Source organism: Phyllobates terribilis, unplaced genomic scaffold (genome assembly GCF_046119375.1).
Source record: "Phyllobates terribilis strain yellow unplaced genomic scaffold, ASM4611937v1 Scaffold_4__5_contigs__length_816908805, whole genome shotgun sequence".
NCBI lineage: Eukaryota > Metazoa > Chordata > Amphibia > Anura > Dendrobatidae > Phyllobates > Phyllobates terribilis.
In genome coordinates this window covers 672,834,227-672,858,284 of record NW_027362764.1, presented here as the reverse complement: position 1 = coordinate 672,858,284, position 24,058 = coordinate 672,834,227, and the positions used below count along the sequence as shown (strand labels likewise).

Sequence of the window (24,058 nt, the reverse complement as noted above, 5' to 3'; positions counted from 1 at the left end):
ATTTTTGTATGCCAGCCAGGTACAGCATCCAGGAACGGGCTGCCCCCAACTCCCAGCTGCCTATTTGTACCTGGCCGGACACAACAATATAGGGAAGCCCTTTTTTTTATTATTTCATGAATTTCATGAAATAAGTAAAAAGAAAAAAAAAAAATACGTGGGGCTTCGCCCTATTTTTGTGTCCAGCCAGGTACAACTAGGCAGCTGGGGGCTGGAATCCGCAGCGCAGGGAGGCCCAAGCTTTCTGGCCCCCCCCCCCCGCTGCAAATTGCAGTCCGCAGCCACCCGGGAAAATGGCGCGTTCATAGAAGCGCCATCTTCTGGCGCTGTACCCAACTCATCCAGGGCCCTGGTGCGGTGGCTCACTGGGTAATAAAGGGGTTAGGGCCAGCTTGGCATTATCAGCTGGCCCTAAGCCCGAAATTCATGGGGTCACGCCAATATTAGACATGACCGCCATGAATTTCTAGTAAAGTATTTAAAAAAAACAACACCCAGAGTAAAGTCCTTTAATTGAAATAAACACACAATTCTTTAATGTTCTAAATTAAACCATACTTACTGTCACGCCCATTCCAGCTGAAGCCAACGATCTCCTGCAATAAAAGTAAAATAATAAAGCAACATCATCCTTACCTTTCCATGGTTCCCAGGACAGCTTCAGCTCTGCTACATCGAGATGACAGGCTGGATCGCAGCAGAAAGCTGCCATCCAGCCTGTCATCCCGCAGACACTGAGAAGCGAAGGCATGCTTGCGCTCCTCAGTGTCTGGCTGTGACGGCATCCAGATGAGCCGACAATGAACTCAGCTCACCTCATGCACGTCACTGACAGTGTGGGAGAATTCTCCAGCGCATGCGGTGAGCGTGAGAGACTCGGCTCATCTGGATGCCGTCACAGCCTGACACTGAGGAGCGCAAGCATGAACCCCTTCTATGCCGAGCATAGAAGGTGGCGAGCATTTTTATTGGTATATGGTTTCCTATTCTGCTATGTGCTGCCCCCATCCTGCGCCCCCCATCCTTTTATGTGCTGTCCCCATCCTGTTATGTGCAGCCCCCATCCTGTTATGTGCTGCCCCATCCTGCTATGTGCTGCCCCCATCCTGCTATGTGCTGCCCCCATCCTGCTATGTGCTGCCCCCATCCTGCTATGTGCTGCCCCCATCCTGCTATGTGCTGCCCCCATCCTGCTATGTGCAGCCCCCATCCTGCTATGTGCAGCCCCCATCCTGCTATGTGCTGCCCCCATCCTGCTATGTGCAGCCCCCATCCTGCTATGTGCAGCCCCCATCCTGCTATGTGCAGCCCCCATCCTGCTATGTGCTGCCCCCATCCTGCTATGTGCAGCCCCCATCCTGCTATGTGCTGCCCCCATCCTGCTATGTGCAGCCCCCATCCTGTTATGTGCTGCCCCCATCCTGCTATGTGCAAAACCCATCCTGCTATGTGCAAAACCCATCCTGCTATGTGCAAAACCCATCCTGCTATGTGCTGCCTCCTGTGGGGCATGACCTCGGCTTCCCTGGTTTCCTTTGCTACGTCCAAGAGACCCCGTGGATGTCGGACATATAGGAGTTCAAATGGCGAGAACTCAGTAGAGGCCTGTGGAACCTCTCGTATAGAGAACAACAGATAAGGCAAGATACAGTCCCAGTCTCTCCCGTCCTTTTCTATGGCCTTCCTCAGCATACTCTTCAGAGTTTTGTTGAACCTCTCCACAAGGCCATCTGTCTGAGGATGGTATACTGATGTTCTCAGTTGGGAAATTTGCAGGACCTTGCACAATTCCCTCATCACCTTACTCATAAAGGCTGGTGCCCGGTCAGTCAGGATCTCCTTTGGCAACCCTGTCCGGGAGAAAACATGGACCAACTCGCAAGCTATACTGTGGCTTCCCTCAGAGTTAGGTCTCTATGTTAAGCAGACCCAAAATTCTCACTGGTCCCCCCTAACTCCGGAATGTTAGACTCAGGGGACACTACCTCCTCATCCCCAAGGACACAAAAGGGAAACCTGTCTGACTCTGGGTGTGGTGACACCTCTTCAGGGTTAACTGGTTTCTTATTCCCCACAGATCCCAAAATAAACAAAAGTCCCGGCCTATAATAATGGGGTGCAACAAGTCCTGAACAATGCCGACCTCGTGGGACTCAGTACCGTGGGCCGTTTAAATGTCCACTCTGGCCATGGGGTAGTCCTTAGCATCACCAAGAATGCACCGTACGCCGACCTTTTTTCCCCAGGAACAGTTGGAGAGGAAGTGTGGCCCTCACAAGGGTCACCAGGCTGCCAGAGTCTAATAGTGTCATTACTTGCCAACCATTCACTTTTACGGGACATGTTTTTGGCCCCTTGCTGGCTGGACAGTTCACACTGCAGGCTGGATACGCATAATACAAACAGCGGTGTCCTATGCTGCAGTCCATCTGTTTGTGGGTCAAGGAACAACGGGCGGCTATGTGGCCTGGGCCATGGCACCTCCAGCAAATGACATCACCCGTAGGGACCTTGGGCATTACCTCCCCACCCCTTTGAACCTTGGACGTCCGACTCCCTTTTGGGCCTCCGCCCTCTGTGGCTCTCAACCAGTCCAATCAGTTCATCGGCACTCCGGGGATCACCCTGGGCAACCCAAGTCTGTATTGGCCTCGGCAGGGAATGCACAAACCTGTCCATCACCACTCGCTCTACCATCTGCGCAGGCGTAGAGGACTCCGGCTGCAGCAACTTCTGGACCAGGTGCAAAGGATCAAACATTTGGGAGCGAGGGGGTTTGCCCCGATGATACGCCCAGCGGTGGACCCGCTGCGCCCTGATAGTCATAGTCACGCCCAAGCACACCAGAATCTTGGTTTTTAGCTTGCCATACTCTTTGGCATCCTGCAGAGCTAAATCATAGTAAGCCTTCTGGGGCTCCCCTGTCAAGTATGGCGCCAGTACCTCTGCCCACTGCTCTTTCGGAAGTTTCCCCTCTCGGCGACCCTTTCAAACACAGTCAGGATGGCCTCAATGCCATCCTCTGGGGTCATTTTCTGCAATGCCCGTCTTACCGCCTTCCGGACTTGGGAGTCATCAGCCGGACTTGGGGTTTGGGCTCTCGTCCTGCCCTGGATGGCGGTTGCCAGAAGCTGCATCTGCTGTAACAACAGCCTGTTGGTCTCCTGCTGGTGCTGCTGCGAATGGACCAGGTGTTTCAGCAGGTCCTCCATTTTGTCCGGCGATGCTTGTTGGCTTGCAGCAAACCAGGACATGCAGTCCTACTTGTAGCAGTCACATATATCTGCTGTGAATGCTGCCCGCACGTCTAACACCAACTGTAGGGTTTTTACTCACTTGCGTGCGACAGGAGGCAAACAGGAAGCATGTTCCTTTCAAAGCCCATGTCGGTTTATTACTTCATAAACCAAAAAGCAAACAAACTGCCTTTAGTTCAGGCAAACAAAGTAAAGTGTCCTTTAAGCAAGTCTCCACTTAACCAGTCCTGTGTGCACACAGGCTGGGTAGTATCCAGTGGCTCGGTAGGGAGACAACAACACACAGGAGGCCTTCTCCTCCAAAAACACAGACCATATGCTGAACAAACGGCCTCCATTTTATAGGTTGTTAACCACACCCAGAGGGAGATATGTGGGTAGCTAGACCCGACCAACTCTCCAAACTACTCGAAACCCGGTTCCCGGTGCACCAATCAGTCCTCTTAGTGCTTATGTGCACTAAAGCAACACTCCAGGTTACATCACAGAGGACAGCCATCTCTGTGATACATACCTCCCATCGACTATGTGACTGTTGGCCACCTTACAATACAACTAAAGTCCGCACAGGAGGGTCCCCTAAATAATGGTGATGGGGAGTTGATCACTGAGGATCAAGCAAAGGCAAAATTACTAAGCTAGTTCGTTGGTATATATGTACATTAATAATTTACCCCCTCGGCGACTCCATACATTGCATGGCACTACCATTCGGGTGCTCACTGCCCAACTTCCCTGACGATATTTGGCCATGGCAGCCGGGGTCATGCTGGAGGCCCCCGTGGACACGATCTTTATTCTTCCAGGTAGCTCAGCTAGAAGCTGAGCTTTATAGGAGATCATTACTTGTAGTATATTCAGTCATACTATTTTATTGCAGGTTCAAGTCCCATATGGGAACTAAAAAATAAAGTAAAAATAATAATAAAAAAAAAGTTTGACTCGCCCTCTTTACCGATTCAAAACTATGGAAATTTTTAAAAAAATAAACATATTTGGCGTCGCTGCTTCCATACAGGTCTAAGCTATGAAAATATGCAAACGGCGTAAAGCATTTAAAAAAATCAAATTGCAAAATAGAGGTTCTTTGGTCACCCCAGCCTCTTCCCAAAAATGCAATAAAAAAAAGCAATCAAAAAGGTGTAAGTTGTCTAGAATGGTAAAAACGACATCCGGTCACACAAAGCACAAGCGTCACACAGCTCCATCAATGGAAATTGTCAGGGTCAAAAGTTTGCTTTTTTACGAAGTTCTGAACATTTTTAGCCATTAAAATATAGAAGTTTTGTATCGGCATAATAGTATGAAGAGTCACGCTGCCAGGTCATTATCACCACATAATCACCAGTGTAACACCAAAACCCAGAAAACTAGTGGCTGAATAACATTTTTTTTCATTATTTCATCCAACTTGTTTGTTTTTCTCCATTTTCAGGTATAATGAATGTTGTCACGCAGCAGCCGCACGCGTCTGACCAGTTCTGAAATGTGCCTGGTGGGTTGGTCACTGTTTTTTTTGCAGCTAAAATGTTTTACTTGTAAAAAAAATGCAGCCAAAAAAACTGCTGTAAAACGTGTGCGGTTTTCCCATTCAGCAGGCTGTGTGCACACAGCTTTGTGAATCTGCACAGTTACGTCCCCTGTCATGTAGCTGGTCGGTCTCCCCATTACTGTGAACTTGTGTTCTCACTGTACTCCAAAGGTTTGGGGCAGCGATAGTTACACTGGTGGGAGGTGGACACCTGACTTCTCTGTCCAGTTATAGTGCCCACTGCAGTGTGACGCTAGAGCTGGGCCGTGCAGTCCTCCAGGAATCAGCGAGACGCGACAGCCATATAGAGCGTCCTCCCTGCAGAATGCGGTGTTACCTGCTTCCTGGTCGCGTCTTGATGACGTCACATCTCACACGTGAAGGTATGGCTCTCAGTATATAATATACTTGTATGTATGTGTCCTATACCGGAGCCGGTCACTGTCCTCTGTGTTAGGAGGTCCGGCTCTCTGTATATACTTGTATGTATGTGTCCTATACAGGAGCCGGTCACTGTCCTCTGTGTTAGGAGGTCCGGCTCTCTGTATATACTTGTATGTATGTGTCCTATACTGGACCCGGTCACTGTCCTCTGTGTTAGGAGGTCCGGCTCTCTGTATATACTTGTATGTATGTGTCCTATACAGGAGCCGGTCACTGTCCTCTGTGTTAGGAGGTCCGGCTCTCTGTATATACTTGTATGTATGTGTCCTATACAGGAGCCGGTCACTGTCCTCTGTGTTAGGAGGTCCGGCTCTCTGTATATACTTGTATGTATGTGTCCTATACAGGAGCCGGTCACTGTCCTCTGTGTTAGGAGGTCCGGCTCTCTGTATATACTTGTATGTATGTGTCCTATACAGGAGCCGGTCACTGTCCTCTGTGTTAGGAGCTCCGGCTCTCTGTATATACTTGTATGTATGTGTCCTATACCGGAGCCGGTCACTGTCCTCTATGTTAGGAGGTCCGGCTCTCTGTATATACTTGTATGTATGTGTCCTATACAGGAGTCGGTCACTGTCCTCTGTGTTAGGAGGTCCGGCTCTCTGTATATACTTGTATGTATGTGTCCTATACCGGAGCCGGTCACTGTCCTCTATGTTAGGAGGTCCGGCTCTCTGTATATACTTGTATGTATGTATGTGTCCTATACAGGAGTCGGTCACTGTCCTCTGTGTTAGGAGGTCCGGCTCTCTGTATATACTTGTATGTATGTGTCCTATACTGGAGCCGGTCACTGTCCTCTGTGTTAGGAGGTCCGGCTCTCTGTATATACTTGTATGTATGTGTCCTATACTGGAGCCGGTCACTGTCCTCTGTTAGGAGGTCCGGCTCTCTGTGTATATACTTGTATGTATGTGTCCTATACAGGAGCCGGTCACTGTCCTCTGTGTTAGGAGGTCTGGCTCTCTGTATATACTTGTATGTATGTGTCCTATACCGGAGCCGGTCACTGTCCTCTATGTTAGGAGGTCCGGCTCTCTGTATATACTTGTATGTATGTGTCCTATACAGGAGCCGGTCACTGTCCTCTGTGTTAGGAGGTCCGGCTCTCTGTATATACTTGTATGTATGTGTCCTATACAGGAGCCGGTCACTGTCCTCTGTTAGGAGGTCCGGCTCTCTGTATATACTTGTGTGTATGTGTCCTATACAGGAGCCGGTCACTGTCCTCTGTTAGGAGGTCCGGCTCTCTGTATATACTTGTATGTATGTATGTGTCCTATACAGGAGCCGGTCACTGTCCTCTGTTAGGAGGTCCGGCTCTCTGTATATACTTGTGTGTATGTGTCCTATACAGGAGCCGGTCACTGTCCTCTGTGTTAGGAGGTCCGGCTCTCTGTATATACTTGTATGTATGTGTCCTATACAGGAGCCGGTCACTGTCCTCTGTGTTAGGAGGTCCGGCTCTCTGTATATATTTGTATGTATGTGTCCTATACAGGAGCCGGTCACTGTCCTCTGTTAGGAGGTCCGGCTCTCTGTATATACTTGTATGTATGTGTCCTATACAGGAGCCGGTCACTGTCCTCTGTGTTAGGAGGTCCGGCTCTCTGTATATACTTGTATGTATGTATGTGTCCTATACCGGAGCCGGTCACTGTCCTCTGTGTTAGGAGGTCCGGCTCTCTGTATATACTTGTATGTATGTATCCTATACTGGAGCGGTCACTGTCCTCTGTTAGGAGGTCCGGCTCTCTGTATATACTTGTATGTATGTGTCCTATACAGGAACCGGTCACTGTCCTCTGTGTTAGGAGGTCCGGCTCTCTGTATATACTTGTATGTATGTGTCCTATACAGGAGCCGGTCACTGTCCTCTGTGTTAGGAGGTCCGGCTCTCTGTATATACTTGTATGTATGTGTCCTATACAGGAGCCGGTCACTGTCCTCTGTGTTAGGAGGTCCGGCTCTCTGTATATACTTGTATGTATGTGTCCTATACAGGAGCCGGTCACTGTCCTCTGTGTTAGGAGGTCCGGCTCTCTGTATATACTTGTATGTATGTGTCCTATACAGGAGCCGGTCACTGTCCTCTGTGTTAGGAGGTCCGGCTCTCTGTATATACTTGTATGTATGTGTCCTATACCGGAGCCGGTCACTGTCCTTTGTGTTAGGAGGTCCGGCTCTCTGTATATATTTGTATGTATGTGTCCTATACAGGAGCCGGTCACTGTCCTCTGTGTTAGGAGGTCCGGCTCTCTGTATATACTGGTATGTGTCCTATACAGGAGCCGGTCACTGTCCTCTGTGTTAGGAGGTCCGGCTCTCTGTATATACTTGTATGTATGTGTCCTATACAGGAGCCGGTCACTGTCCTCTGTGTTAGGAGGTCCGGCTCTCTGTATATACTTGTATGTATGTGTCCTATACAGGAGCCGGTCACTGTGCTCTGAGTTAGGAGGTCCGGCTCTCTGTATATACTTGTATGTATGTGTCCTATACAGGAGCCGGTCACTGTCCTCTGTGTTAGGAGGTCCGGCTCTCTGTATATACTTGTATGTATGTGTCCTATACAGGAGCCGGTCACTGTCCTCTGTGTTCGGAGGTCCGGCTCTCTGTATATACTTGTATGTATGTGTCCTATACAGGAGTCGGTCACTGTCCTCTGTTAGGAGGTCCGGCTCTCTGTATATACTTGTATGTATGTGTCCTATACAGGAGCCGGTCACTGTCCTCTGTGTTAGGAGTTCTCGCTCTCTGTATATACTGGTATGTATGTGTCCTATACAGGAGCCGGTCACTGTCCTCTGTTAGGAGGTCCGGCTCTCTGTATATACTTGTATGTATGTGTCCTATACAGGAGCCGGTCACTGTCCTCTGTGTTAGGAGGTCCGGCTCTCTGTATATACTTGTATGTATGTGTCCTATACTGGAGCCGGTCACTGTCCTCTGTGTTAGGAGGTCCGGCTCTCTGTATATACTTGTATGTATGTGTCCTATACAGGAGCCGGTCACTGTCCTCTGTGTTAGGAGGTCCGGCTCTCTGTATATACTTGTATGTATGTGTCCTATACAGGAGCCGGTCACTGTCCTCTGTGTTAGGAGGTCCGGCTCTCTGTATATACTTGTATGTATGTGTCCTATACAGGAGCCGGTCACTGTCCTCTGTGTTAGGAGTTCTCGCTCTCTGTATATACTGGTATGTATGTGTCCTATACAGGAGCCGGTCACTGTCCTCTGTTAGGAGGTCCGGCTCTCTGTATATACTTGTATGTATGTGTCCTATACAGGAGCCGGTCACTGTCCTCTGTGTTAGGAGGTCCGGCTCTCTGTATATACTTGTATGTATGTGTCCTATACTGGAGCCGGTCACTGTCCTCTGTGTTAGGAGGTCCGGCTCTCTGTATATACTTGTATTTATGTGTCCTATACAGGAGCCGGTCACTGTCCTCTGTGTTAGGAGGTCCGGCTCTCTGTATATACTTGTATGTATGTGTCCTATACAGGAGCCGGTCACTGTCCTCTGTGTTAGGAGGTACGGCTCTCTGTATATAATATACTGGTATGTATGTATCCTATACTGGAGCTGTCACTGTCCTCTGTGTTAGGAGGTCCGGCTCTCTGTATATACTTGTATGTATGTGTCCTATACAGGAGCCGGTCACTGTCCTCTGTGTTAGGAGGTCCGGCTCTCTGTGTATATACTGGTATGTATGTGTCCTATACAGGAGCCGGTCACTGTCCTCTGTTAGGAGGTCCGGCTCTCTGTATATACTTGTATGTATGTGTCCTATACAGGAGCCGGTCACTGTCCTCTGTGTTAGGAGGTCCGGCTCTCTGTGTATATACTGGTATGTATGTGTCCTATACAGGAGCCGGTCACTGTCCTCTGTTAGGAGGTCCGGCTCTCTGTATATACTTGTATGTATGTGCCCTATACAGGAGCGGTCACTGTCCTCTATGTTAGGCGGTCCGGCTCTCTGTATATAATATACTGGTATGTATGTATCCTATACTGGAGCGGTCACTGTCCTCTGTGTTAGGAGTTCCGGCTCTCTGTATATAATATACTTGTATGTATGTGTCCTATACAGGAGCCGGTCACTGTCCTCTGTGTTAGGAGGTCCGGCTCTCTGTGTATATTCTGGTATGTATGTGTCCTATACAGGAGCCGGTCACTGTCCTCTGTTAGGAGGTCCGGCTCTCTGTATATACTTGTATGTATGTGTCCTATACAGGAGCCGGTCACTGTCCTCTGTGTTAGGAGGTCCGGCTCTCTGTATATACTTGTATGTATGTGTCCTATACAGGAGCCGGTCACTGTCCTCTGTGTTAGGAGGTCCGGCTCTCTGTATATACTTGTATGTATGTGTCCTATACAGGAGCCGGTCACTGTCCTCTGTGTTAGGAGGTCCGGCTCTCTGTATATACTTGTATGTATGTGTCCTATACAGGAGCCGGTCACTGTCCTCTGTGTTAGGAGGTCCGGCTCTCTGTATATACTTGTATGTATGTGTCCTATACAGGAGCCGGTCACTGTCCTCTGTGTTAGGAGGTCCGGCTCTCTGTGTATATACTTGTATGTATGTGTCCTATACCGGAGCCGGTCACTGTCCTCTGTTAGGAGGTCCGGCTCTCTGTGTATATACTTGTATGTATGTGTCCTATACCGGAGCCGGTCACTGTCCTCTGTGTTAGGAGGTCCGGCTCTCTGTATATACTTGTATGTATGTGTCCTATACCGGAGCCGGTCACTGTCCTCTGTGTTAGGAGGTCCGGCTCTCTGTGTTTATACTGGTATGTATGTGTCCTATACAGGAGCCGGTCACTGTCCTCTGTTAGGAGGTCCGGCTCTCTGTATATACTTGTATGTATGTGTCCTATACAGGAGCCGGTCACTGTCCTCTGTGTTAGGAGGTCCGGCTCTCTGTATATACTTGTATGTATGTGTCCTATACCGGAGCCGGTCACTGTCCTCTGTTAGGAGGTCCGGCTCTCTGTATATACTTGTATGTATGTGTCCTATACCGGAGCCGGTCACTGTCCTCTGTGTTAGGAGGTCCGGCTCTCTGTATATACTTGTATGTATGTGTCCTATACCGGAGCCGGTCACTGTCCTCTGTGTTAGGAGGTCCGGCTCTCTGTATATACTTGTATGTATGTGTCCTATACAGGAGCCGGTCACTGTCCTCTGTGTTAGGAGGTCCGGCTCTCTGTATATACTTGTATGTATGTGTCCTATACAGGAGCCGGTCACTGTCCTCTGTGTTAGGAGGTCCGGCTCTCTGTATATACTTGTATGTATGTGTCCTATACAGGAGCCGGTCACTGTCCTCTGTGTTAGGAGGTCCGGCTCTCTGTATATACTGGTATGTATGTGTCCTATACAGGAGCCGGTCACTGTCCTCTGTGTTGGGAGGTCCGGCTCTCTGTATATACTGGTATGTATGTGTCCTATACAGGAGCCTGTCACTGTCCTCTGTGTTAGGAGGTCCGGCTCTCTGTATATACTTGTATGTATGTGTCCTATACAGGAGCCGGTCACTGTCCTCTGTTAGGAGGTCCGGCTTTCTGTATATACTTGTATGTATGTGCCCTATACAGGAGCGGTCACTGTCCTCTGTGTTAGGAGGTCCGGCTCTCTGTATATAATATACTGGTATGTATGTGTCCTATACAGGAGCCGGTCACTGTCCTCTGTGTTAGGAGGTCCGGCTCTCTGTATATACTTGTATGTATGTGTCCTATACCGGAGCCGGTCACTGTCCTCTGTGTTAGGAGGTCCGGCTCTCTGTATATACTTGTATGTATGTGTCCTATACCGGAGCCGGTCACTGTCCTCTGTGTTAGGAGTTCCGGCTCTCTGTATATACTGGTATGTATGTGTCGTATACAGGAGCCGGTCACTGTCCTCTATGTTAGGAGGTCCGGCTCTCTGTATATACTGGTATGTATGTGTCCTATACAGGAGCCGGTCACTGTCCTCTGTGTTAGGAGGTCCGGCTCTCTGTATATACTGGTATGTATGTGTCCTATACAGGAGTCGGTCACTGTCCTCTGTTAGGAGGTCCGGCTCTCTGTATATACTTGTATGTATGTGCCCTATACAGGAGCGGTCACTGTCCTCTATGTTAGGCGGTCCGGCTCTCTGTATATAATATATTGGTATGTATGTATCCTATACTGGAGCGGTCACTGTCCTCTGTGTTAGGAGTTCCGGCTCTCTGTATATACTTGTATGTATGTGTCCTATACAGGAGCCGGTCACTGTCCTCTGTGTTAGGAGGTCCGGCTCTCTGTGTATATACTGGTATGTATGTGTCCTATACAGGAGCCGGTCACTGTCCTCTGTTAGGAGGTCCGGCTCTCTGTATATACTTGTATGTATGTGTCCTATACAGGAGCCGGTCACTGTCCTCTGTGTTAGGAGGTCCGGCTCTCTGTATATACTTGTATGTATGTGTCCTATACCGGAGCCGGTCACTGTCCTCTGTGTTAGGAGGTCCGGCTCTCTGTATATACTTGTATGTATGTGTCCTTTACAGGAGCCGGTCACTGTCCTCTGTGTTAGGAGGTCCGGCTCTCTGTATATACTTGTATGTATGTGTCCTATACAGGAGCCGGTCACTGTCCTCTGTGTTAGGAGGTCCGGCTCTCTGTATATACTTGTATGTATGTGTCCTATACAGGAGCCGGTCACTGTCCTCTGTGCTAGGAGTTCTGGCTCTCTGTGTATATATACTTGTATGTATGTGTCCTATACAGGAGCCGGTCACTGTCCTCTGTGTTAGGAGGTCCGGCTCTCTGTATATACTTGTATGTATGTGTCCTATACAGGAGCCGATCACTGTCCTCTGTGTTAGGAGGTCCGGCTCTCTGTATATACTTGTATGTATGTGTCCTATACAGGAGCCGGTCACTGTCCTCTGTGTTAGGAGGTCCGGCTCTCTGTATATACTTGTATGTATGTGTCCTATACCGGAGCCGGTCACTGTCCTCTGTGTTAGGAGGTCCGGCTCTCTGTATATACTGGTATGTATGTGTCCTATACAGGAGCCGGTCACTGTCCTCTGTGTTAGGAGGTCCGGCTCTCTGTATATACTTGTATGTATGTGTCCTATACCGGAGCCGGTCACTGTCCTCTGTGTTAGGAGGTCCGGCTCTCTGTACATACTGGTATGTATGTGTCCTATACCGGAGCCGGTCACTGTCCTCTATGTTAGGAGGTCCGGCTCTCTGTATATACTTGTATGTATGTGTCCTATACAGGAGCCGGTCACTGTCCTCTGTGTTAGGAGTTCTGGCTCTCTGTATATAATATACTTGTATGTATGTGTCCTATACAGGAGCCGGTCACTGTCCTGTGTGTTAGGAGGTCCGGCTCTCTGTATATACTTGTATGTATGTGTCCTATACAGGAGCCGGTCACTGTCCTCTGTGTTAGGAGGTCCGACTCTCTGTATATACTTGTATGTATGTGTCCTATACTGGAGCCGGTCACTGTCCTCTGTGTTAGGAGGTCCGGCTCTCTGTATATACTTGTATGTATGTGTCCTATACAGGAGCCGGTCACTGTCCTCTGTTAGGAGGTCCGGCTCTCTGTATATACTTGTATGTATGTGTCCTATACAGGAGCCGGTCACTGTCCTCTGTTAGGAGGTCCGGCTCTCTGTGTATATACTTGTATGTATGTGTCCTATACAGGAGCCGGTCACTGTCCTCTGTGTTAGGAGGTCTGGCTCTCTGTATATACTTGTATGTATGTGTCCTATACCGGAGCCGGTCACTGTCCTCTGTGTTAGGAGGTCCGGTTCTCTGTATATACTTGTATGTATGTGTCCTATACAGGAGCCGGTCACTGTCCTCTGTTAGGAGGTCCGGCTCTCTGTATATACTTGTATGTATGTGTCCTATACAGGAGCCGGTCACTGTCCTCTGTTAGGAGGACCGGCTCTCTGTATATACTTGTATGTATGTGTCCTATACAGGAGCCGGTCACTGTCCTCTGTGCTAGGAGGTCCGGCTCTCTGTATATACTTGTATGTATGTGTCCTATACCGGAGCCGGTCACTGTCCTCTGTGCTAGGAGGTCCGGCTCTCTGTATATACTTGTATGTATGTGTCCTATACTGGAGCCGGTCACTGTCCTCTGTGCTAGGAGGTCCGGCTCTCTGTATATACTTGTATGTATGTTTCCTATACAGGAGCCGGTCACTGTCCTCTGTGCTAGGAGGTCCGGCTTTCTGTATATACTTGTATGTATGTGTCCTATACAGGAGCCGGTCACTGTCCTCTGTGTTAGGAGGTCCGGCTCTCTGTATATACTTGTATGTATGTGTCCTATACAGGAGCCGGTCACTGTCCTCTGTGTTAGGAGGTCCGGCTCTCTGTATATACTTGTATGTATGTGTCCTATACAGGAGCCGGTCACTGTCCTCTATGTTAGGAGGTCCGGCTCTCTGTATATACTTGTATGTATGTGTCCTATACAGGAGCGGTCACTGTCCTCTGTGTTAGGAGGTCCGGCTCTCTGTATATACTTGTATGTATGTGTCCTATACAGGAGCCGGTCACTGTCCTCTGTGCTAGGAGCTCCGGCTCTCTGTATATACTTGTATGTATGTGTCCTATACAGGAGCCGGTCACTGTCCTCTATGTTAGGAGGTCCGGCTCTCTGTATATACTTGTATGTATGTGCCCTATATAGGAGCGGTCACTGTCCTCTATGTTAGGTGGTCCGGCTCTCTGTATATAATATACTGGTATGTATGTATCCTATACTGGAGCTGTCACTGTCCTCTGTGTTAGGAGGTCCGGCTCTCTGTATATACTTGTATGTATGTGTCCTATACAGGAGCCGGTCACTGTCCTCTATGTTAGGAGGTCCGGCTCTCTGTATATACTTGTATGTATGTGTCCTATACTGGAGCCGGTCACTGTCCTCTGTGTTAGGAGGTCCGGCTCTCTGTATATACTTGTATGTATGTGTCCTATACAGGAGCCGGTCACTGTCCTCTGTGTTAGGAGGTCCGGCTCTCTGTGTATATACTGGTATGTATGTGTCCTATACAGGAGCCGGTCACTGTCCTCTGTTAGGAGGTCCGGCTCTCTGTATATACTTGTATGTATGTGCCCTATACAGGAGCGGTCACTGTCCTCTTTGTTAGGCGGTCCGGCTCTCTGTATATAATATACTGGTATGTATGTATCCTATACTGGAGCGGTCACTGTCCTCTGTTAGGAGGTCCGGCTCTCTGTATATACTTGTATGTATGTGTCCTATACAGGAGCCGGTCACTGTCCTCTGTTAGGAGGTCCGGCTCTCTGTATATACTTGTATGTATGTGTCCTATACAGGAGCCGGTCACTGTCCTCTGTGTTAGGAGGTCCGGCTCTCTGTATATACTTGTATGTATGTGTCCTACACAGGAGCCGGTCACTGTCCTCTGTGTTAGGAGGTCCGGCTCTCTGTATATACTTGTATGTATGTGTCCTATACAGGAGCGGTCACTGTCCTCTGTGTTAGGAGGTCCGGCTCTCTGTATATACTTGTATGTATGTGTCCTATACCGGAGCCGGTCACTGTCCTCTGTGTTAGGAGGTCCGGCTCTCTGTATATACTTGTATGTATGTGTCCTATACAGGAGCCGGTCACTGTCCTCTGTGTTAGGAGGTCCGGCTCTCTGTATATACTTGTATGTATGTGTCCTATACCGGAGCCGGTCACTGTCCTCTGTGTTAGGAGGTCCGGCTCTCTGTATATACTTGTATGTATGTGTCCTATACCGGAGCCGGTCACTGTCCTCTGTGTTAGGAGGTCCGGCTCTCTGTATATACTTGTATGTATGTGTCCTATACCGGAGCCGGTCACTGTCCTCTGTGTTAGGAGGTCCGGCTCTCTGTATATACTGGTATGTATGTGTCCTATACAGGAGCCGGTCACTGTCCTCTGTGTTAGGAGGTCCGGCTCTCTGTATATACTTGTATGTATGTGTCCTATACAGGAGCCGGTCACTGTCCTCTATGTTAGGAGGTCCGGCTCTCTGTATATACTTGTATGTATGTGTCCTATACAGGAGCGGTCACTGTCCTCTGTGTTAGGAGGTCCGGCTCTCTGTATATACTTGTATGTATGTGTCCTATACAGGAGCCGGTCACTGTCCTCTGTGCTAGGAGCTCCGGCTCTCTGTATATACTTGTATGTATGTGCCCTATATAGGAGCGGTCACTGTCCTCTGTGTTAGGAGGTCCGGCTCTCTGTATATACTTGTATGTATGTGTCCTATACAGGAGCCGGTCACTGTCCTCTATGTTAGGAGGTCCAGCTCTCTGTATATACTTGTATGTATGTGCCCTATATAGGAGCGGTCACTGTCCTCTATGTTAGGCGGTCCGGCTCTCTGTATATAATATACTGGTATGTATGTATCCTATACTGGAGCTGTCACTGTCCTCTGTGTTAGGAGGTCCGGCTCTCTGTATATACTTGTATGTATGTGTCCTATACAGGAGCCGGTCACTGTCCTCTATGTTAGGAGGTCCGGCTCTCTGTATATACTTGTATGTATGTGTCCTATACTGGAGCCGGTCACTGTCCTCTGTGTTAGGAGGTCCGGCTCTCTGTATATACTTGTATGTATGTGTCCTATACAGGAGCCGGTCACTGTCCTCTGTGTTAGGAGGTCCGGCTCTCTGTGTATATACTGGTATGTATGTGTCCTATACAGGAGCCGGTCACTGTCCTCTGTTAGGAGGTCCGGCTCTCTGTATATACTTGTATGTATGTGCCCTATACAGGAGCGGTCACTGTCCTCTTTGTTAGGCGGTCCGGCTCTCTGTATATAATATACTGGTATGTATGTATCCTATAATGGAGCGGTCACTGTCCTCTGTGTTAGGAGGTCCGGCTCTCTGTATATACTTGTATGTATGTGTCCTATACAGGAGCCGGTCACTGTCCTCTGTGTTAGGAGGTCCGGCTCTCTGTGTATATTCTGGTATGTATGTGTCCTATACAGGAGCCGGTCACTGTCCTCTGTTAGGAGGTCCGGCTCTCTGTATATACTTGTATGTATGTGTCCTATACAGGAGCCGGTCACTGTCCTCTGTTAGGAGGTCCGGCTCTCTGTATATACTTGTATGTATGTGTCCTATACAGGAGCCGGTCACTGTCCTCTGTGTTAGGAGGTCCGGCTCTCTGTATATACTTGTATGTATGTGTCCTATACAGGAGCCGGTCACTGTCCTCTGTGTTAGGAGGTCCGGCTCTCTGTATATACTGGTATGTATGTGTCCTATACAGGAGCCGGTCACTGTCCTCTGTGTTAGGAGGTCCGGCTCTCTGTATATACTGGTATGTATGTGTCCTATACAGGAGCCGGTCACTGTCCTCTGTTAGGAGGTCCGGCTCTCTGTATATACTTGTATGTATGTGTCCTATACAGGAGCCGGTCACTGTCCTCTGTTAGGAGGTCCGGCTCTCTGTATATACTTGTATGTATGTGTCCTATACAGGAGCCGGTCACTGTCCTCTGTGTTAGGAGGTCCGGCTCTCTGTATATACTTGTATATATGTGTCCTATACAGGAGCTGGTCACTGTCCTCTGTGTTAGGAGGTCCGGCTCTCTGTGTATATACTTGTATGTATGTGTCCTATACAGGAGCCGGTCACTGTCCTCTGTGTTAGGAGGTCCGGCTCTCTGTGTATATACTTGTATGTATGTGTCCTATACCGGAGCCGGTCACTGTCCTCTGTGTTAGGAGGTCCGGCTCTCTGTATATTCTTGTATGTATGTGTCCTATACCGGAGCCGGTCACTGTTCTCTGTGTTAGGAGGTCCGGCTCTCTGTATATACTTGTATGTATGTGTCCTATACAGGAGCCGGTCACGGTCCTCTGTGTTAGGAGGTCCGGCTCTCTGTATACACTTGTATGTATGTGTCCTATACAGGAGCCGGTCACTGTCCTCTGTGTTAGGAGGTCCGGCTCTCTGTGTATATACTGGTATGTATGTGTCCTATACAGGAGCCGGTCACTGTCCTCTGTTAGGAGGTCCGGCTCTCTGTATATACTTGTATGTATGTGTCCTATACAGGAGCCGGTCACTGTCCTCTGTGTTAGGAGGTCCGGCTCTCTGTATATACTTGTATGTATGTGTCCTATACCGGAGCCGGTCACTGTCCTCTGTGTTAGGAGGTCCGGCTCTCTGTATATACTTGTATGTATGTGTCCTATACCGGAGCCGGTCACTGTCCTCTGTGTTAGGAGGTCCGGCTCTCTGTATATACTTGTATGTATGTGTCCTATACCGGAGCCGGTCACTGTCCTCTGTGTTAGGAGGTCCGGCTCTCTGTATATACTTGTATGTATGTGTCCTATACCGGAGCCGGTCACTGTCCTCTGTGTTAGGAGGTCCGGCTCTCTGTATATACTTGTATGTATGTGTCCTATACCGGAGCCGGTCACTGTCCTCTGTGTTAGGAGGTCCGGCTCTCTGTATATACTGGTATGTATGTGTCCTATACAGGAGCCGGTCACTGTCCTCTGTGTTAGGAGGTCCGGCTCTCTGTATATACTTGTATGTATGTGTCCTATACAGGAGCCGGTCACTGTCCTCTGTGTTAGGAGGTCCGGCTCTCTGTATATACTTGTATGTATGTGTCCTATACAGGAGCCGGTCACTGTCCTCTGTGTTAGGAGGTCCGGCTCTCTGTATATACTTGTATGTATGTGTCCTATACAGGAGCCGCTCACTGTCCTCTGTGTTAGGAGGTCCGGCTCTCTGTATATACTGGTATGTATGTGTCCTATACAGGAGCCGCTCACTGTCCTCTGTGTTAGGAGGTCCGGCTCTCTGTATATACTTGTATGTATGTGTCCTATACAGGAGCCCGTCACTGTCCTCTGTGTTAGGAGGTCCGGCTCTCTGTATATACTTGTATGTATGTGTCCTATACAGGAGCCGGTCACTGTCCTCTGTGTTAGGAGGTCCGGCTCTCTGTATATACTTGTATGTATGTGTCCTATACCGGAGCCGGTCACTGTCCTCTGTGTTAGGAGGTCCGGCTCTCTGTATATACTTGTATGTATGTGTCCTATACAGGAGCCGGTCACTGTCCTCTGTGTTAGGAGGTCCGGCTCTCTGTATATACTTGTATGTATGTGTCCTATACAGGAGCCGGTCACTGTCCTCTGTTAGGAGGTCCGGCTCTCTGTATATATTTGTATGTATGTGTCCTATACCGGAGCCGGTCACTGTCCTCTGTGTTAGGAGGTCCGGCTCTCTGTATATACTTGTATGTATGTGTCCTATACAGGAGCCGGTCACTGTCCTCTGTGTTAGGAGGTCCGGCTCTCTGTATATACTTGTATGTATGTGTCCTATACCGGAGCCGGTCACTGTCCTCTGTGTTAGGAGTTCCGGCTATCTGTATATACTGGTATGTATGTGTCCTATACAGGAGCCGGTCACTGTCCTCTATGTTAGGAGGTCCGGCTCTCTGTATATACTGGTATGTATGTGTCCTATACAGGAGCCGGTCACTGTCCTCTGTGTTAGGAGGTCCGGCTCTCTGTATATACTGGTATGTATGTGTCCTATACAGGAGCCGGTCACTGTCCTCTGTGTTAGGAGGTCCGGCTCTCTGTATATAATATATTGGTATGTATGTATCCTATACTGGAGCGGTCACTGTCCTCTGTGTTAGGAGTTCCGGCTCTCTGTATATACTTGTATGTATGTGTCCTATACAGGAGCCGGTCACTGTCCTCTGTGTTAGGAGGTCCGGCTCTCTGTATATACTTGTATGTATGTGTCCTATACCGGAGCCGGTCACTGTCCTCTGTGTTAGGAGGTCCGGCTCTCTATATATACTTGTATGTATGTGTCCTATACCGGAGCCGGTCACTGTCCTCTGTGTTAGGAGGTCCGGCTCTCTGTATATACTTGTATGTATGTGTCCTATACCGGAGCCTGTCACTGTCCTGTGTTAGGAGGTCCGGCTCTCTGTATATACTGGTATGTATGTGTCCTATACAGGAGCCGGTCACTGTCCTCTGTGTTAGGAGGTCCGGCTCTCTGTATATACTTGTATGTATGTGTCCTATACAGGAGCCGGTCACTATACTCTGTGTTAGGAGGTCCGGCTCTCTGTATATACTTGTATGTATGTGTCCTATACAGGAGCCGGTCACTGTCCTCTGTGTTAGGAGGTCCGGCTCTCTGTATATACTTGTATGTATGTGTCCTATACAGGAGCCGGTCACTGTCCTCTGTGTTAGGAGGTCCGGCTCTCTGTATATACTTGTATGTATGTGTCCTATACCGGAGCCGGTCACTGTCCTCTGTGCTAGGAGGTCCGGCTCTCTGTATATACTTGTATGTATGTGTCCTATACAGGAGCCGGTCACTATCCTCTGTGTTAGGAGGTCCGGCTCTCTGTATATACTTGTATGTATGTGTCCTATACAGGAGCCGGTCACTATCCTCTGTGTTAGGAGGTCCGGCTCTCTGTATATACTTGTATGTATGTGTCCTATACAGGAGCCGGTCACTGTCCTCTGTGTTAGGAGGTCCGGCTCTCTGTATATACTTGTATGTATGTGTCCTATACAGGAGCCGGTCACTGTCCTCTGTGTTAGGAGGTCCGGCTCTCTGTATATACTTGTATGTATGTGTCCTATACCGGAGCCGGTCACTGTCCTCTGTGTTAGGAGGTCCGGCTCTCTGTATATACTTGTATGTATGTGTCCTATACCGGAGCCGGTCACTGTCCTCTGTGTTAGGAGGTCCGGCTCTCTGTATATACTTGTATGTATGTGTCCTATACAGGAGCCGGTCACTGTCCTCTGTGTTAGGAGGTCCGGCTCTCTGTATATACTTGTATGTATGTGTCCTATACAGGAGCCGGTCACTGTCCTCTATGTTAGGAGGTCCGGCTCTCTGTATATACTTGTATGTATGTGTCCTATACAGGAGCCGGTCACTGTCCTCTGTGTTAGGAGGTCCGGCTCTCTGTATATACTTGTATGTATGTGTCCTATACCGGAGCCGGTCACTGTCCTCTGTGTTAGGAGGTCCGGCTCTCTGTATATACTGGTATGTATGTGTCCTATACAGGAGCCGGTCACTGTCCTCTATGTTAGGAGGTCCGGCTCTCTGTATATACTTGTATGTATGTGTCCTATACAGGAGCCGGTCACTGTCCTCTGTGTTAGGAGGTCCGGCTCTCTGTATATACTTGTATGTATGTGTCTTATACAGGAGCCCGTCACTGTCCTCTGTGTTAGGAGGTCCGGCTCTCTGTATATACTTGTATGTATGTGTCCTATACAGGAGCGGTCACTGTCCTCTATGTTAGGCGGTCCGGCTCTCTGTATATAATATACTGGTATGTATGTATCCTATACTGGAGCGGTCACTGTCCTCTGTGTTAGGAGGTCCGGCTCTCTGTATATACTTGTATGTATGTGTCCTATACAGGAGCGGTCACTGTCCTCTATGTTAGGCGGTCCGGCTCTCTGTATATAATATACTGGTATGTATGTATCCTATACTGGAGCGGTCACTGTCCTCTGTGTTAGGAGGTCCTGCTCTCTGTGTATATACTGGTATGTATGTGTCCTATACAGGAGCCGGTCACTGTCCTCTGTTAGGAGGTCCGGCTCTCTGTATATACTTGTATGTATGTGTCCTATACAGGAGCCCGTCACTGTCCTCTGTGTTAGGAGGTCCGGCTCTCTGTATATACTTGTATGTATGTGTCCTATACAGGAGCGGTCACTGTCCTCTATGTTAGGCGGTCCGGCTCTCTGTATATAATATACTGGTATGTATGTATCCTATACTGGAGCGGTCACTGTCCTCTGTGTTAGGAGGTCCGGCTCTCTGTATATACTTGTATGTATGTGTCCTATACAGGAGCGGTCACTGTCCTCTATGTTAGGCGGTCCGGCTCTCTGTATATAATATACTGGTATGTATGTATCCTATACTGGAGCGGTCACTGTCCTCTGTGTTAGGAGGTCCGGCTCTCTGTATATAATATACTTGTATGTATGTGTCCTATACAGGAGCCGGTCACTGTCCTCTGTTAGGAGGTCCGGCTCTCTGTATATACTGGTATGTATGTGTCCTATACAGGAGCCGGTCACTGTCCTCTGTTAGGAGGTCCGGCTCTCTGTATATACTTGTATGTATGTGCCCTATACAGGAGCGGTCACTGTCCTCTATGTTAGGCGGTTCGGCTCTCTGTATATAATATACTGGTATGTATGTATCCTATACTGGAGCGGTCACTGTCCTCTGTTAGGAGGTCCGGCTCTCTGTATATACTTGTATGTATGTGTCCTATACAGGAGCCGGTCACTGTCCTCTGTGTTAGGAGGTCCGGCTCTCTGTATATACTTGTATGTATGTGTCCTATACCGGAGCCGGTCACTGTCCTCTGTGTTAGGAGGTCCGGCTCTCTGTATATACTTGTATGTATGTGTCCTATACAGGAGCCGGTCACTGTCCTCTGTGTTAGGAGGTCCGGCTCTCTGTATATACTTGTATGTATGTGTCCTATACAGGAGCCGGTCACTGTCCTCTATGTTAGGAGGTCCGGCTCTCTGTATATACTTGTATGTATGTGCCCTATACAGGAGCCGGTCACTGTCCTCTGTGTTAGGAGGTCCGGCTCTCTGTATATACTTGTATGTATGTGTCCTATACAGGAGCCGGTCACTGTCCTCTGTGTTAGGAGGTCCGGCTCTCTGTATATACTGGTATGTATGTGTCCTATATAGGAGCCGGTCACTGTCCTCTATGTTAGGAGGTCCGGCTCTCTGTATATACTTGTATGTATGTGTCCTATACAGGAGCCGGTCACTGTCCTCTGTGCTAGGAGTTCTGGCTCTCTGTATATACTGGTATGTATGTGTCCTATACAGGAGCCGGTCACTGTCCTCTGTTAGGAGGTCCGGCTCTCTGTATATACTTGTATGTATGTGTCCTATACAGGAGCCGGTCACTGTCCTCTGTGTTAGGAGGTCCGGCTCTCTGTATATACTTGTATGTATGTGTCCTATACAGGAGCCGGTCACTGTCCTCTGTGTTAGGAGGTCCGGCTCTCTGTATATACTTGTATGTATGTGTCCTATACCGGAGCCGGTCACTGTCCTCTGTGTTAGGAGGTCCGGCTCTCTGTATATACTGGTATGTATGTGTCCTATACAGGAGCCGGTCACTGTCCTCTGTGTTAGGAGGTCCGGCTCTCTGTTTATACTTGTATGTATGTGTCCTATACCGGAGCCGGTCACTGTCCTCTGTGTTAGGAGGTCCGGCTCTCTGTATATACTGGTATGTATGTGTCCTATACAGGAGCCGGTCACTGTCCTCTATGTTAGGAGGTCCGGCTCTCTGTATATACTGGTATGTATGTGTCCTATACAGGAGCCGGTCACTGTCCTCTGTGTTAGGAGGTCCGGCTCTCTGTATATACTTGTATGTATGTGTCCTATACAGGAGCCCGTCACTGTCCTCTGTGTTAGGAGGTCCGGCTCTCTGTATATACTTGTATGTATGTGCCCTATACAGGAGCGGTCACTGTCCTCTATGTTAGGCGGTCCGGCTCTCTGTATATAATATACTGGTATGTATGTATCCTATACTGGAGCGGTCACTGTCCTCTGTGTTAGGAGGTCCGGCTCTCTGTATATACTTGTATGTATGTGTCCTATACAGGAGCCGGTCACTGTCCTCTGTTAGGAGGTCCGGCTCTCTGTATATACTTGTATGTATGTGCCCTATACAGGAGCGGTCACTGTCCTCTATGTTAGGCGGTTCGGCTCTCTGTATATAATATACTGGTATGTATGTATCCTATACTGGAGCGGTCACTGTCCTCTGTGTTAGGAGGTCCGGCTCTCTGTATATACTGGTATGTATGTGTCCTATACAGGAGCCGGTCACTGTCCTCTGTTAGGAGGTCCGGCTCTCTGTATATACTTTATGTATGTGTCCTATACAGGAGCCGGTCACTGTCCTCTGTTAGGAGGTCCGGCTCTCTGTATATACTTGTATGTATGTGTCCTATACAGGAGCCGGTCACTGTCCTCTGTGTTAGGAGGTCCGGCTCTCTGTATATACTTGTATGTATGTGTCCTATACCGGAGCCGGTCACTGTCCTCTGTGTGAGGAGGTCCGGCTCTCTGTATATACTTGTATGTATGTGTCCTATACCGGAGCCGGTCACTGTCCTCTGTGTTAGGAGGTCCGGCTCTCTGTATATACTTGTATGTATGTGTCCTATACAGGAGCCGGTCACTGTCCTCTGTTAGGAGGTCCGGCTCTCTGTATATACTTGTATGTATGTGTCCTATACAGGAGCCGGTCACTGTCCTCTGTGTTAGGAGGTCCGGCTCTCTGTATATACTTGTATGTATGTGTCCTATACAGGAGCCGGTCACTGTCCTCTGTGTTAGGAGGTCCGGCTCTCTGTATATACTTGTATGTATGTGTCCTATACAGGAGCCGGTCACTGTCCTCTGTTAGGAGGTCCGGCTCTCTGTATATACTTGTATGTATGTGTCCTATACAGGAGCCGGTCACTGTCCTCTATGTTAGGAGGTCCGGCTCTCTGTATATACTTGTATGTATGTGTCCTATACCGGAGCCGGTCACTGTCCTCTGTGTTAGGAGGTCCGGCTCTCTGTATATACTTGTATGTATGTGTCCTATACAGGAGCCGGTCACTGTCCTCTGTTAGGAGGTCCGGCTCTCTGTATATACTTGTATGTATGTGTCCTATACAGGAGCCGGTCACTGTCCTCTATGTTAGGAGGT

The 24,058-nt window shown here is 48.7% G+C and overlaps 1 protein-coding gene across 3 annotated transcripts in view; it reads left to right on the top strand.

Moving 5' to 3' along the window:
• The first annotated feature begins 5,016 nt into the window (after positions 1 to 5,016).
• The window catches only part of RBIS (ribosomal biogenesis factor), a 43,913-nt gene continuing 24,871 nt past the window's right edge, over positions 5,017 to 24,058 (top strand). Inside the window, exon 1 of one of the 3 annotated variants that reach the window (XM_073679527.1) lies at positions 5,017 to 5,171. The gene's annotated coding sequence lies outside the window, so the exon portion shown is untranslated. The remainder of the gene's footprint in view (positions 5,172 to 24,058) is intronic. The other 2 variants (XM_073679528.1, XM_073679529.1) reach the window with 2 other exon arrangements.